Source organism: Primulina eburnea, chromosome 12 (genome assembly GCF_022965805.1).
Source record: "Primulina eburnea isolate SZY01 chromosome 12, ASM2296580v1, whole genome shotgun sequence".
Lineage (NCBI taxonomy): Eukaryota > Viridiplantae > Streptophyta > Magnoliopsida > Lamiales > Gesneriaceae > Primulina > Primulina eburnea.
Genome location: NC_133112.1, coordinates 9,465,758 through 9,479,346, shown reverse-complemented (window position 1 = coordinate 9,479,346; position 13,589 = coordinate 9,465,758). Strand labels below are relative to the sequence as shown.

At 36.2% G+C, this 13,589-nt stretch overlaps 1 non-coding gene across 1 annotated transcript; it reads right to left on the bottom strand.

The window, feature by feature from the left end:
- Positions 1 to 13,188: 13,188 nt before the first annotated feature.
- LOC140808502 (small nucleolar RNA R71) lies at positions 13,189 to 13,294 on the bottom strand. Its single transcript, XR_012112923.1, has one exon. It is a non-coding gene; the product is annotated as a small nucleolar RNA R71 (small nucleolar RNA).
- Positions 13,295 to 13,589: the final 295 nt, after the last annotated feature.

Sequence of the window (13,589 nt, the reverse complement as noted above, 5' to 3'; positions counted from 1 at the left end):
TTGAAGAGCAAAGAAACAACATATACATGCCTGGAAGTTGTTTTGAATAAAACAGATCAAAACGACAATACGATGCGACGGAATCGGAGTTGGCTTTTCCTTCTTGTTTCTGTTGTTGTCTCTCGAATTCAGCAGCTTGTTCTTTCTGATATTTCGAATGTAGGGGTGTAGTTGATGTTAGGGATGAAGGTCTATGATATAGGAGGTGTTAAAGGGGTCTTGAAGTGGATTTAGTGGAGAGTTACAAGTGCAAGAAGTTGAATGGGATTGAATTGATTTCCCTTCACCCCTTGCTGCCGAAGGATTCTTCATTATTTTCCTTATTATTGCTGCTATTCTTACACGATTATGGCACTATTTATATGTATCACATAGTTATCGAATTATTATGCAACCCTCGATGAACCGATGGTTGCAAATTCGATCGGAATATGTGAGATGAAGGGACCGTACTGTACGCTAATCATAATCGACTGGTTCTTGCATGCACTATCAGTGATACCTAGGAGATCATGGGGCAATGCTACTAGAAGCTCTTACCATGATCCGATGGGTGCAATCATAAATGAGTTCTGAAATTCTAGATCAAAGAGTTGATGAAAAGAATGGGGTTAACTAGAGTAAATCCGAATAAAATAAATGTTATTCTGAATCACATGGAGATGTGAACCCACGGTTAGTTGTATCCCTGAACTATTGAGGGTCACACAAGTACTGGATCATTTGTTCCCGTTGAGAGATTAAATTCAAGGAGTTGAATATATATTATGATATAGTAAATTCAAGGAGTTGAATTTATGATAATTAAATTTTGAGGAAAAAAAATTCAAGGAGTTGAATTTATGACATAGTAAATTCAAGAAGTTGAATTTATAAAATTTGAGAATTTAATTTATTAAAATCAAAAGTTGGGTTTATTAAACATTAAATTTTTGAGGTGATAAAATTCAAGGAGTTGAATTTATAATTTAAATAATAAATTCAAATGTTGAATTTATAATCGATTTAATTTATTAAGCTCAAGAGTTGAGTTTATTAAATATTAAATTAAAATATAATAAGAAGTATGTTTAAAGGGTTTGTAGGAGTACATGTCCAACATACTAAATAATTAAAATTATTAATGGATTTTGATTAATTAATTAAACTAGTTGGACTAGTCCAATTAATTAATCAAGCTCATTAATGTTAATTATGGATATTAGGACATGACTTGTTTATAAAAAAGAGAAAACAAGTTATAACTGTAGAGGCCCGTATTTCGTACTCGTATTTTTGCGGAATTATAAAAATTTTTCTAAATATATGATCATCTTGCCTCATTTATAAAATAAACATGTAAATAATTTTAACTTTAAAATAACAGCGGAAGTCAACATTGTATTTCAAACAACAATTTAAAAATAATCCAACATGTTAAAATCGAGTTTGAATGATAAATGATAAAAGGTGCATAAACTAAATCATAAGGTCCTCGGGTTTACTACTGTTGTCCCAAGATCGATCACTGGTCTCCGCCCGCGGTCTCGACCTCGTCAATACCTACGACAATCAGGTCTAGTGAGTCTAAAGACTCAACATGTATATATCGTGAATAACAAGTAAATATATCATAAAATCGCATGAATCATAAAAATAAAGTATCGTAGAGCGTATGGTGAAAATCGTATAATGAATAATTATAACTACGTGCATATCTGAAAATTCATACGTAAAAGCTTTGCTCAATAGAGCTCTGTCATAACATATCACAATTTTTTCTGGTAGAGATAATGTTTCTAAGCAAGTGGACCATAACATAGCGTAAGCGCCTGATCAGACTAAACCAAAGTATACTGGGCGGTAGAGATCAATCACAGCCCTTGCACTGGATGTCCGTACCCATACATAATTATAAACCGATCGTAAGTCACCGGGCGGAGAGGTCCTCGGTTGCGCCTACCGACTTCCTAACCCATAAGCATAAGGTGGCCACAAGACATATAGCATATATCTCAAAAATAAATATTTTATATTTTTATGCACGTAATATAATTATAACCTTATTTTTACCGGATGAGTTGGATCGTTCTCAGGCTTGCTGCGACTTACTTCTAGTATGTGACACATGCAATAAATCTTAACTTGACAAAATTTTAATAATAGAACAAAAAACGAGACGATTCGGACCAACAACTTGATTTTTAACCATGGCTTCGTACCAACCCGAACCAACATTAAACCGACGTTTAAACATTATTAAAAATACCCCAAACATACTGAAAAATATGCATAATAACTGTAAAACACGAAAATGGGTGAAAGGAATCGAAAAACATAAAACACTCTTTCGAGAGTCATTTTGGCACCTTTCACCGTAAATTCTCGTACGACCTCTAAACTCGACCGAATCACGAACGGCCAAAAACATGACTTTCCTAACTCATTGAGGTACTGTCCAGTCTAAGGCCATGGGCTAAAAAGCCAGACAAGAACTCAAACCGACCTCATGAACCGAACAGCAAGTTCCTGTCAAATTATAGCAGGAGCAGCTTGTGTATTTGAGGGGAAATTCTGAAATTTAATGACCAAGGGCTTGAACCACCACCCAAATACTCTTACCAAAATCCTAAGGCATGGCTTGGACCATGGCTAAGGGCTAGAAGCCAACAGACCAAACCACACCCCAAAACCGAAACACACTCACACAGGGAATGGAAAGACCGAAATATGCACTTGTGTTGTTGTTTAAAAATTTTGAGGGAACCATGAACCAAACCTTGAAAGGACACCTTGGTCACGTCCTAGACATGGTAAGTGAGGGTTCTAACCATGGCTACAGTCCCTAGGACAGCCAAGATTAGAACACGCACCTTAACCACCCAAACGACCAAAACCGTGACTCATTATTGCACCTAAGGGAAAGTTGTTGTCATTATTTCGTTCTTGAGTGTATGGACTGAAACACATGAACCAAAAACCCCCTAACATACTCAAATCATGCCTATAATCAGCCTTGGGAGCCTGGAACCGAAACAACTCCTGAAATCACAAGAAACATCTCAAACAAAAACATAAGCCAATTCCGAGGACCTGTGCAGATTTTTCGAAAATGTTTCTGCCATAATTTCGTTTGGCCTCATGAATCTTTAACATATAATGTTTAAAAATACTTATAGGACTTGATTGAAGAGCAAAGAAACAACATATACATGCCTGGAAGTTGTTTTGAATAAAACAGATCAAAACGACAATACGATGCGACGGAATCGGAGTTGGCTTTTCCTTCTTGTTTCTGTTGTTGTCTCTCGAATTCAGCAGCTTGTTCTTTCTGATATTTCGAATGTAGGGGTGTAGTTGATGTTAGGGATGAAGGTCTATGATATAGGAGGTGTTAAAGGGGTCTTGAAGTGGATTTAGTGGAGAGTTACAAGTGCAAGAAGTTGAATGGGATTGAATTGATTTCCCTTCACCCCTTGCTGCCGAAGGATTCTTCATTATTTTCCTTATTATTGCTGCTATTCTTACACGATTATGGCAGCTGGTTTCTCTTGATATTTTCGAGCATATAGGTGTTGGATATGTAGGTGATGAAGATGAATGTTATAAGTAGTGTTAAATGGGTCATAACATGCATTAAGGTGGGAGGTTACAACTCAAGAAGTGGAATGGTTTGAAATGTTTTCTTATTCCTTGCTAGCCTATTCTTTTCCCTCATTTTTGTTGCATATACACGTTGGTATGCTAGGTAGTAAGATGAGGATGAATGTGGTGTGCTATAATATTTGAATTACCATTACTTGGTGAATTAAGAGGGTAAATGAATACACCATGAAGTGTAATTAGGATCGGTTTAAATGGGGTGTTACTAACCTTTGAATTATTTTAAATGTTGGACTCAAAATTATTATTGCTAATTTGCATGGTATTTTATTGTTTAAATCTTGTATTTTAATTGCTTAAAGTTTAGCACTCTCATTATATATTTTAGTGAATTTACACATTAAATTTGGGTTAGATTATTGCATGGCATTCATGACCTCAAATTTAAATATTCAAATACTATGATTAATTTCTTGACTATATTATACCTAGATAATCTATCCTCACTTGTTTACATATTTTAATTTAAGCTTTAATTAAATATTGAACCTAATAAGATTTATTTACTAACTTGACTCCAATTAATTTAATAAATCCTAAAACATTCTTTTTCTTTAAATTAACTTACTCATTGACTTAGATTAAATTTAGAAATATTTTTCTTATTATTATTCTTATTTCTAATTTCCAAACTCCATTCCGTCATCGCGTATTTAACTGAAAAAATAAAACTAAATTTTTGCATTTAAAATAAATAGTTATGACTTGTCAAATATCAAAATGAATTAGACCCTTCATATATATATATATAAATCAATTTTAAATTTAAATAATAATAATTATGCATGGCTTATACATAGTCTGATTTTCGGGTCGTTACAATAACCCTAGCCTCCACCACCGTTGTGATTTTCGAAATCCCCTCTCCCAAGTACTCTAAAATTTCGGCCACCTTGATTAGATTTTAGGGTTGAGTCGCCTCTCAATATTTTGATATCCAACGTTAAAATTTCTTCTAATTTTTCTAGTGCAAATTAGAAGATGAATTAATCTTCCAGTCGTGGACCTAATTAGAAGAATAAAAAAAAGAGATTTTGAAAATCGTTCGTAGGGATTCATCAAGAGCTAGATCCGTCATAACGGATTAGTTGGAGCCAAATGATTTAATCACCAAAGGTATAAAACGATTTACTTCCTATGAATGTTTAATTGTAAAAACCATATGAGTGTCCAAAAGGATCTTGAAAGTCAAGATCTAAAATTTTTTAAAACTTCCGCTGCGTTTTGGGCACGAGAAAACCAAGATCCAACAGTGGTATCAGAGCCAGGTTTTCTAAATCGTATGGTTTTAAATCATATTGAATAATTTATTTCTAACCACAAAGAAAATTTTTCAGAAATTTGATGCACCATAAAAATTTATTTTTCCAGAAATAATAAAAAAAAATTATTTTCGAAGGCAGACCGCGGGCGCAGCACGCAGTCCGCGTAGCGTGCGCACGCAGCACGAGCGCAGGAGCTGGGCGGAACATCCGCGCATTGTGCACGCCCGCGGGCGCACTGCTGTGCGCGCACGAAGTGCACAGTGTGCCTGCGACTGCCCGAAACGTTCAGGCAGTGCGCGGGCAGTGTGGACGGCTGTCCGGGAGTGTCTCGGGAACCGTTTTGGATGATGGGCTTGAGTTGTTTGGGCATTTGGTGAAAATTTCTGATTTTTCAAATTTTTGGGCAAAATTGATATTTTTGAAAATTGGTTCAATTTTTATTTTGGAAAATTAATTTTTGAAAAATTAATAATTTTCTTGTAAAATAAATAATTAGAATATGATTTTAATTATTTATGGTAAAAATGAGTTTTACAAGAAATCAATTATTATTGATTTAATTGGAAATTAAATAAAGGTGTTTATTTAATTTATTAAATTCTTTAATTATTGTGGTGGTCAGTGATAAAATTATTAGATATATGCTTTATCAATTAATTAAATTGATGTTAATATTTGATATTAAATGCATGAAGGATGATCGAGAGCCTTGACCAATATGTTTGGTGTATGTTAAGAATATTTTACTGTTATATTTGTTTTTTAATATTTGATATTATTAAAGTGGACTTGGTTTATGGCTCGTTTCCATCCCATGAGATGTATCCCTTATGTGCCATGGCTATTTAAATGTAATTGTTAGAAATAGTGAGATATTGGAAGATGGTGGACCCGATGAACGAGATGAAGACATGTAAAATATTGGAAGCTCTTGTAATTGTTGCATTTGCATCCATGCATTCACCTAGTTTTTGGACCTGGATCCATGTATGGCTCACATGGATCTAATAGTCTTGGCAATCGATCATCCTTATTTGTTGTTGAATGTCATATTATGATATATGCGATATATAGTAGTATGAATGTATGTATATTATTAAATAATATAGTTGCATGAATCCGGCAAACATACAAACTCGTGGCACGTGATTATTAAATTAAAATGATGAGACAATTTTAAAATTAAAATCCCTCATTTTGAATATGATTCAAAAATTATATCAAACCAAAAAAGAAAAAATTAAAAGAGTTTAATTTTTTCTTGCCTTCCATCAACCGTGGTTGCATGTTGATCGCTACCCGCGGACAGTGTCTGGCTCATATTATTGGGGAGGCCTGGACGCCGGAAAGCTGTGACTTCCACCGGACATATGACTTCGGCTCATATTATTGGGGGGAACTCATGGCGACCGTCTACTACAATTCAACATTGATGGGTCGGTTTGACACGCGAAAATAAACGGCGTCATATTATTGGGTCCTTATTAAACGTGAGACAAAACACATGGAAGTTGCATAGGGATGAAGTTGGATTCTACCTTTTAGAAATTATAATTGGCTGATATTATTCGGGATTATAATTGGCTAATTGGACTCTACGTGCCCACTATGGAAATACGATTTCCCTTTTTCATCAGAGGGTGGTCGAAATGTCAAAATAGTGGGAGGGAGATTTATAAAATAAAATCCATATTTTATATCTTAGAATTATTTTAAAATTATCAGCAACCATTATTATGTTTCCGTATCAGTATATTTTCGATTTCGTTACGTAATACATTTTTATTATTAACAAGCTAATCAAATCTAATTTTCAAGACTGGTTGAGAAAATTGTTCTGAATTCAGAGAAAATGGCATATACACTAATGTCTGTCCTGCTGAACTGACAAAACATACAAGATGGTAGGACCATAGTATGCAAGCTAAAGTGTAACATGCTCGCTTCTATGTCAAATGAACTGTAGGGACAGTTTGAGGAAATGTGGAATGATGCTGACATTCGAGTACACATGCAAGAGTTGCATGGTACATGAAACTCGTATAGTGATGCACACAGTTTTAAAACCTCATGACTACATGTATGCAAGATGGGGCTCTGACCCATGAGCGTGGTGTACATATGACTAGGCTTATTGAGAATGTGGTGGGCCTGGAATATGTGATTCCTAACAAGTTACTAGATAACATCAATTTGTTGTTTTTCTCTTCCTCATTTGACGGGGTTATGGTGAACTTAAATTTGAATAAGACAGATGATAGCCTTGAAGAGCTAGTCTATACGCTTATAACTTATGAGATCACCATAAAATATGGAATTGTTGTTTTTTTTAATGGGCCTCTCATTGGACGAAAAATGGCCCACAAGGTAAGAGAAATAAATGTTCTGCCCCTCACAAGAAAAAACAAACCCAATAAGAGGCAAACTATGAAGGACACTTAAAAGGCCTACAAAGCCCGATAAGTCAGAACATATTTATTTCACTGCAAGAAGTCTGGATATAAGAAATTATATATGCCAGAAATGTTCTGGAAATAAGTGAATGTCCAAGTAAATATGATTTCAACAACAAACAAAAGAAAGTTAAATGATCCAAATCTCACACAAATATGGCACGCTAGACTATGTCACATTTCCCAAAGAAGGATGCACAAGCTAGTGGGAGAAGGCATGTTTGACTTGTCAGACATAAATTTTCTATCTACTTGTAAATCCTATCTAAAAGGGAAAAATGATAAAGACTCTATTCAATGGAAACGTTGAACTTACGCATGGTCTATTGGATTTGATCCACATAGACATTTGTGGCCCGCTAAGTGTTAGCACAAAATATGAGCAATCCTACTTCATTACCTTTACTGATGACCATTCGAGGTATATGTACGTTTATATGATGAAACACAAATCTGAAGCATATGAAATGTTCTAAGGATTCGGATCTGAAGTAGAAAAACCAGCTAGAAAGAAGTATTAAGACACTTCGATCTGATCGATGTAGATAATACTTGAGTGCTGAATTTTGGATTATCTAAAAGAGAATGAGATTCTCTCACAGTGGACTCCACCAACAACACCACAATTGAATGGTGTTTCTGAACCTCGAAATCGAACCTTGATGGACATGGTTCGATCCATGATGGGATTCACTGAATTGCCTATGTCGTTTTGGGCTTTGCGTTTGAAACTGCGACAATGTTGTTGAATAATGTCCTTACTAAAGCAGTGGATAAAACACCATATGAGAAATGGATGAGAAAAACTCCTTAATATTCTTACATGAGAATATGGGGATGTCCTACTTACGTGAAGCAGAAAGTGAGAGATAAATTGGATAGTAGATCCACTTTGTGCTACTTTGTAGGATATCAAAAGAATTCTGTTGGATATTATTTCTATCATCCCAATGAAGCAAAAATGTTTTTTTTCAAGAAATACTACCTTTTTGGAAAGATAATTAGAAAAGGCAAGATGATAGAACTTGAAGAAATTCAAGATACTCCCTCAATTATAGAAGTTGAACCCATTTTCCAAGAACTAGTAGTTGAAGTACAAGCTTCTAGAAGGTCTGATAAGGTTATTAGACCACCTGCAAGATATACGCTTCTTCATGAACAAAGCCGTGATGAGCATTGTGTTGGATGTGATCTAATGAATTTCAAAGAAACAATATCTGATACTGATTCAACCAAATGGCTTGAAGCCATGCAGTTTGAAATGGACTCTATGTATTCAAACCAAGTCTGGTCATTGGTGGATCCACCTGAGAGAATCATTCCTATAGAATGCAAATGGATATACAAAAAAAAGCTTGGGGCGGATGGGAAGGTAGTGACCTTCAAAGCAAGACTGGTTGCAAAAGGTTATACTCAAAGACAAGGTATTGACTATGAGGAAACTATTTCACCAGTTGCAATGTTTAAGTCCATTAGAATACTATTGGCCATAGCAGCATGGTATGACTAAGAGATATGACAAATGGATGTAAATACTGCATTCCTCAATGGAGACATCAAAGAAGAAATTTATATGTCTCAACCTGAGGGATACACATCAGTAGGAAGTGAGCATAAGGTATGCAAACTTCAGAGATCAATATATGGTCTGAAGCAGGCATCAAGGAGTTGGAACCTCGGATTTGATAGCACTATCAAAGAGTTTGGCTTTGCCAAGAATCTTGAGGAACCGTGCGTGTATAAGAAAGTTAGTGGGAGTGCGGTGACATTCCTGGTACTTTATGTTGATGATATCCTGCTCATTGGGAATGGTGTAGGATTATTGCAATCAACTAAAGTATGGTTAGCAAGTAAATTCTCTATGAAAGACATGGTTGAAGCATCCTATATATTGGGAATACAAATCTATAGAGATAGATAAAAAAGGATGTTGTGGCTCACCCAAGCCACCTATATCGATTCCATTATAAAGTGATTCTCTATGGAAGAGTCCAAGAGAGGATACTTACCAATGTGTCATGGTGTTACTCTATCTAAGGCAATGTGTCCCAAAACTGATGAAGAGATAGAGATGATGACATGTATTCCATATGCGTCAGCCATTGGTAGTATCATGTATGATATGAAATTGACACGTCCCGATGTTGCTTACGCTTTGAGTGATACAAGCAGATATCAGGAGAACCCTGGTCCAATGCATTGGAAGGCCGTGAAAGATATTCTTAAGTACTTGAGAAGGACTAAGAACTTGTTCATGGTCTATGGGGGTGGAGAATTAAAATTGGAAGGCTACACTGATTCTAGCTTCCAATATGATGTAGAAGATTCGAAATCGACCTCTGGTTTTGTATTCATGCTTAATGGTGCGGCTGTCTCTTGGAAAAGTTCCAAGCAAGACACCGTTGCGGATTCCACCACTGAAGTTGAGTACAATGTTGCATCTGCTGCAGCCATAGAGGCAGTTTGGATGAGTAATTTTGTCCAAAAGTTGGACGTTATTCCTAATGGAGTTGATCCAGTCCCAGTGTACTGCAACAACACTGGTGCCGTTGCGCAAGCAAAGGAATCAAGGTCTCATCAGCGATCCAAACATGTACTGAGGAAGTTCCACATCATCCGAGAGATTGTGGGAAGAGGTGATATATCAGTCGAAAGAGTCTCCTCTGCAGATAATGTTGCTGATCCACTTACAAAGCCCTTGCCAGGACAATTGTTTGAAAAGCATCACGAAGCAATGAGATTAAATTTTATGGGTAGTTGGCTCTAGGACAAGTGGGAGATTGTTAGAGTAGATGCCCTGCAAGTCAACTGTTGGCTAGGGATTTTATTGACTCAGTTGTAATTAACAATCTTTATTTTAATATAATTCATTATTTCATGGTTTGTTATTTATTTATCTGTATACCTATGTGAACAACATAGATAAATACCTTGATTATACTTTAATACAAATGAATCATAATTCGATGTTGAAACTCGTTTGTAAATACTGTATAATCTAAATTCGTTCCTAGTCGATTGAGCCGCCTAAAACATGGATAAAAGGTCGCTTGAACTCGAGATTAGCATCTGTGATGTTGTGTACTGCGTTTCTTGGTAATGGCATAGAGATGTCCAAACATGCAGATGGTTAGTCATATGATGATTATACCATACTACTCTCCCTCGGACTTTCCAAGTGGTTATCATTCATCGAGAGGATAAGTCCGTATTTATGATTGTACACCATTAGTTCTTACGACCCGGGATAACACTGAGGCTCTATATTCTAGGGCTGTGCTTTGACTCGTTTACCGGCTCCAGGAGAGTCATCAGGTGGCAAAGTTGGATACAGTTGAGACACATATAGGAGCCAGTGCATTGTATTCGGGGATTTACTGCTCACCTACGGATGTGGATATCCTATGTGATCTGATGAAATAATAGTGAATGGAATCTCTGGCCAGAGTATGATATGTACATTGGAGAAGGAGTTCTCCAATGGTACATGCGATGCCACTATTTATATGTATCACATAGTTATCGAATTATTATGCAACCCTCGATGAACCAATGGTTGCAAATTCGGTCGGGATATATGAGATGAAGGGACCGTACTGTACGCTAATCATAATCGACTGGTTCTTGCAGGCACTATTAGTGATACCTAGGGGATCATAGGGCGATGCTACTAGACGCTCTTACTATGATCCGATGGGTGCAATCAGAAACGAGTTCTGACATTCTTGATCAAAGAGTTGATGAAAAGAATGGGGTTAATTAGGGTAAACCCGAATAAGAATAAATGTTATTCTGAATCACATACTAGCTGTATCCCTGAACCATTGAGGGTCACACAAGCACTGGATCATTTGTTCCTTTGAGAAAAATAAATTCAAGGAGTTGAATTTATATTATGATATAGTAAATTAATAGAGTCGAATTTATGATAATTAAAGTTTGAGAAAATAAATTCAAGGAGTTGAATTTATGAGATAGTAAATTCAAGAAGTTGAATTTATGAAATTTGGAGAGAATAAATTTAAGGAGTTGAATTTATAAAATTTGAGGATTTAATTTATTAAAATCAAAAGTTGAGTTTATTAAATATTAAATTTTGAAGGTGATAAAATTCAAGTAGTTGAATTTTTAATTTAAATAATAAATTCAAATTTTGAATTTATAATCGATTTAATTTATTAAGCTCAAAAGTTGAGTTTATTAAATATCAAATTAAAATATAGTAGGAAGTATTTTTAAAGAGCTTGTGATAGAGGTGGATTTTACTTGTTTTTCATATCGTGTCTTGTTGCATTGTGTTGCAGTTATCACTTAGATTTCGTGCATTTTGTGTTGTTTTAGCATAATCTATGTCTTTGTGTCGCTCATGTGTTTAGTGGCGAAAATGCAGGAGATTTGCGAAGAAACTGAAAAAAAAGAGGAAGAAAGTCGAGAGACCTCCGCCCGGGCGCACAATTGCATCCGCTCGGGCGTGCTCAAGTTTGGAGAAAGTTTTGTTTTGCGAGAGCCATCCGCCCGGGCGGATATTTAGCTAACTTTAACGACGTTTTCATATCACGAGTGAGTTCGAGAGAATAACGAGTGATAGGATCGAGTAGTATAGTCTGCGGATCTACAATTTACATAGATATATGAAATTGGATACGTGTCGATAGTCATAGTCCTAAGGGTCGAAAACTAGGGGATTTTATAGATCGAAATGCGATTCGCTCATGATAAATAATTAAAGATATTTAATTACTTCATTGAGTGGAATTAGTTTGGCATAGCTCGAGAGAGTGCGTTCAATAGATTAGGAAATCCTGTCGGAAGCGTAGATCACGATCGAACGAATTAATTAATTAACGAGGGGTAGGTGAACCGAGATTCCCAACAAATCCATTTCTCATTGAATTTTACTCAACCATTTTAGACATTATATTTCATTACTTGATTTTGAATCTTTTTATTTGCATTCTTATTTGATTTTAGTGGTAATAAAACAATCAACTCAAGTTTCGTTGCTAAATGTTAAATAACTGAAAATAACAATTGTAAAACACAGTCTTCAGTGGAACGATACTCGTACTTACGTACACTATATTATAACTTGACATCGTGCACTTGCGATTAAATTTTGAGCATACAAAATAATATTTTATTGGGGATTTCACTGTGCAAGTTTTACTCGATCAAGTTTTTGGCGCCGTTGCCGGAGACTGTTAATCTACAATTTTATTTTTAGTTATTTCCTTTAGCATTATTTTATTTCTCTTGGGATAACACTTCATATTTTATTACAGACATCTCTTCCAGTGCATGACAAAGTCACTTGACGTGGAGCTTGAGTTTGATCCTGAAATTGAAAGAACCTTCCGCAGGAGAAGACAACAATAGAGGCTTAAAGAACTGATGGAGAGACACGAGCCAGAACTTGAGGAGGAACAGCGTGAAAATAGACAAGTCGAGATGCCACGCCGCATACCGATGCTGGAGTATGCCCAACCTTCTTTGGAGGGTGCACGCCCCAGCATTGTGAGACCTATCGTGCAGGGCAAATCACTTTGAAATCAAGCCAGCCATAATCCAGATGATTCAGAACACAGTCCAATTCGGAGGAACTGCAGTAGATGATCCAAACACGCACATCGCAGATTTTCTTGAAATTTGCGATACTTTTAAATTCAATGGAGTTTCTGATGATGCTGTTAGGTTGTGTTTATTACCTTTCTCCTTACATGATAAAGCTAAAGCGTGGTTAAATTGTTTGTCTGTAGGTTCGATCGCTACGTGGGACGACATGGCGAAAGCTTTTCTCATCAAATACTTCCCTCCCTCCAAGACCATGAAGCTGCGGGCAGACATTACAACATTCGCTCAATTCGATCAGGAATCTTTATATGAGGCATGGGAACGCTTCAAGGACCTACTACGAAGATTTCCACATCACGAGTTACCACTTGGGTTAGTCGTTCAAACATTTTATTACGGTTTGCTTACTCCTAATCGTACTATGATAGATGCTGCTGCTTGTGGCAACCTGTTGAGGAAGACTGCGGAAGAAGGGTATGAGTTGTTGGAAGAGATGGCCGCTAGCAGTTATCACCCTCAATCTGACAGGAACAACCAGCGGAGAAGTGCAGGAGTTCACCAGGTAACCAATTTTTCTGCTATTACTGCACAACTGGATGCATTGAACAGGAAGCTGGATGGCTTGAACATGGGTGGCACAGCTATGCGTCTGCAAGAG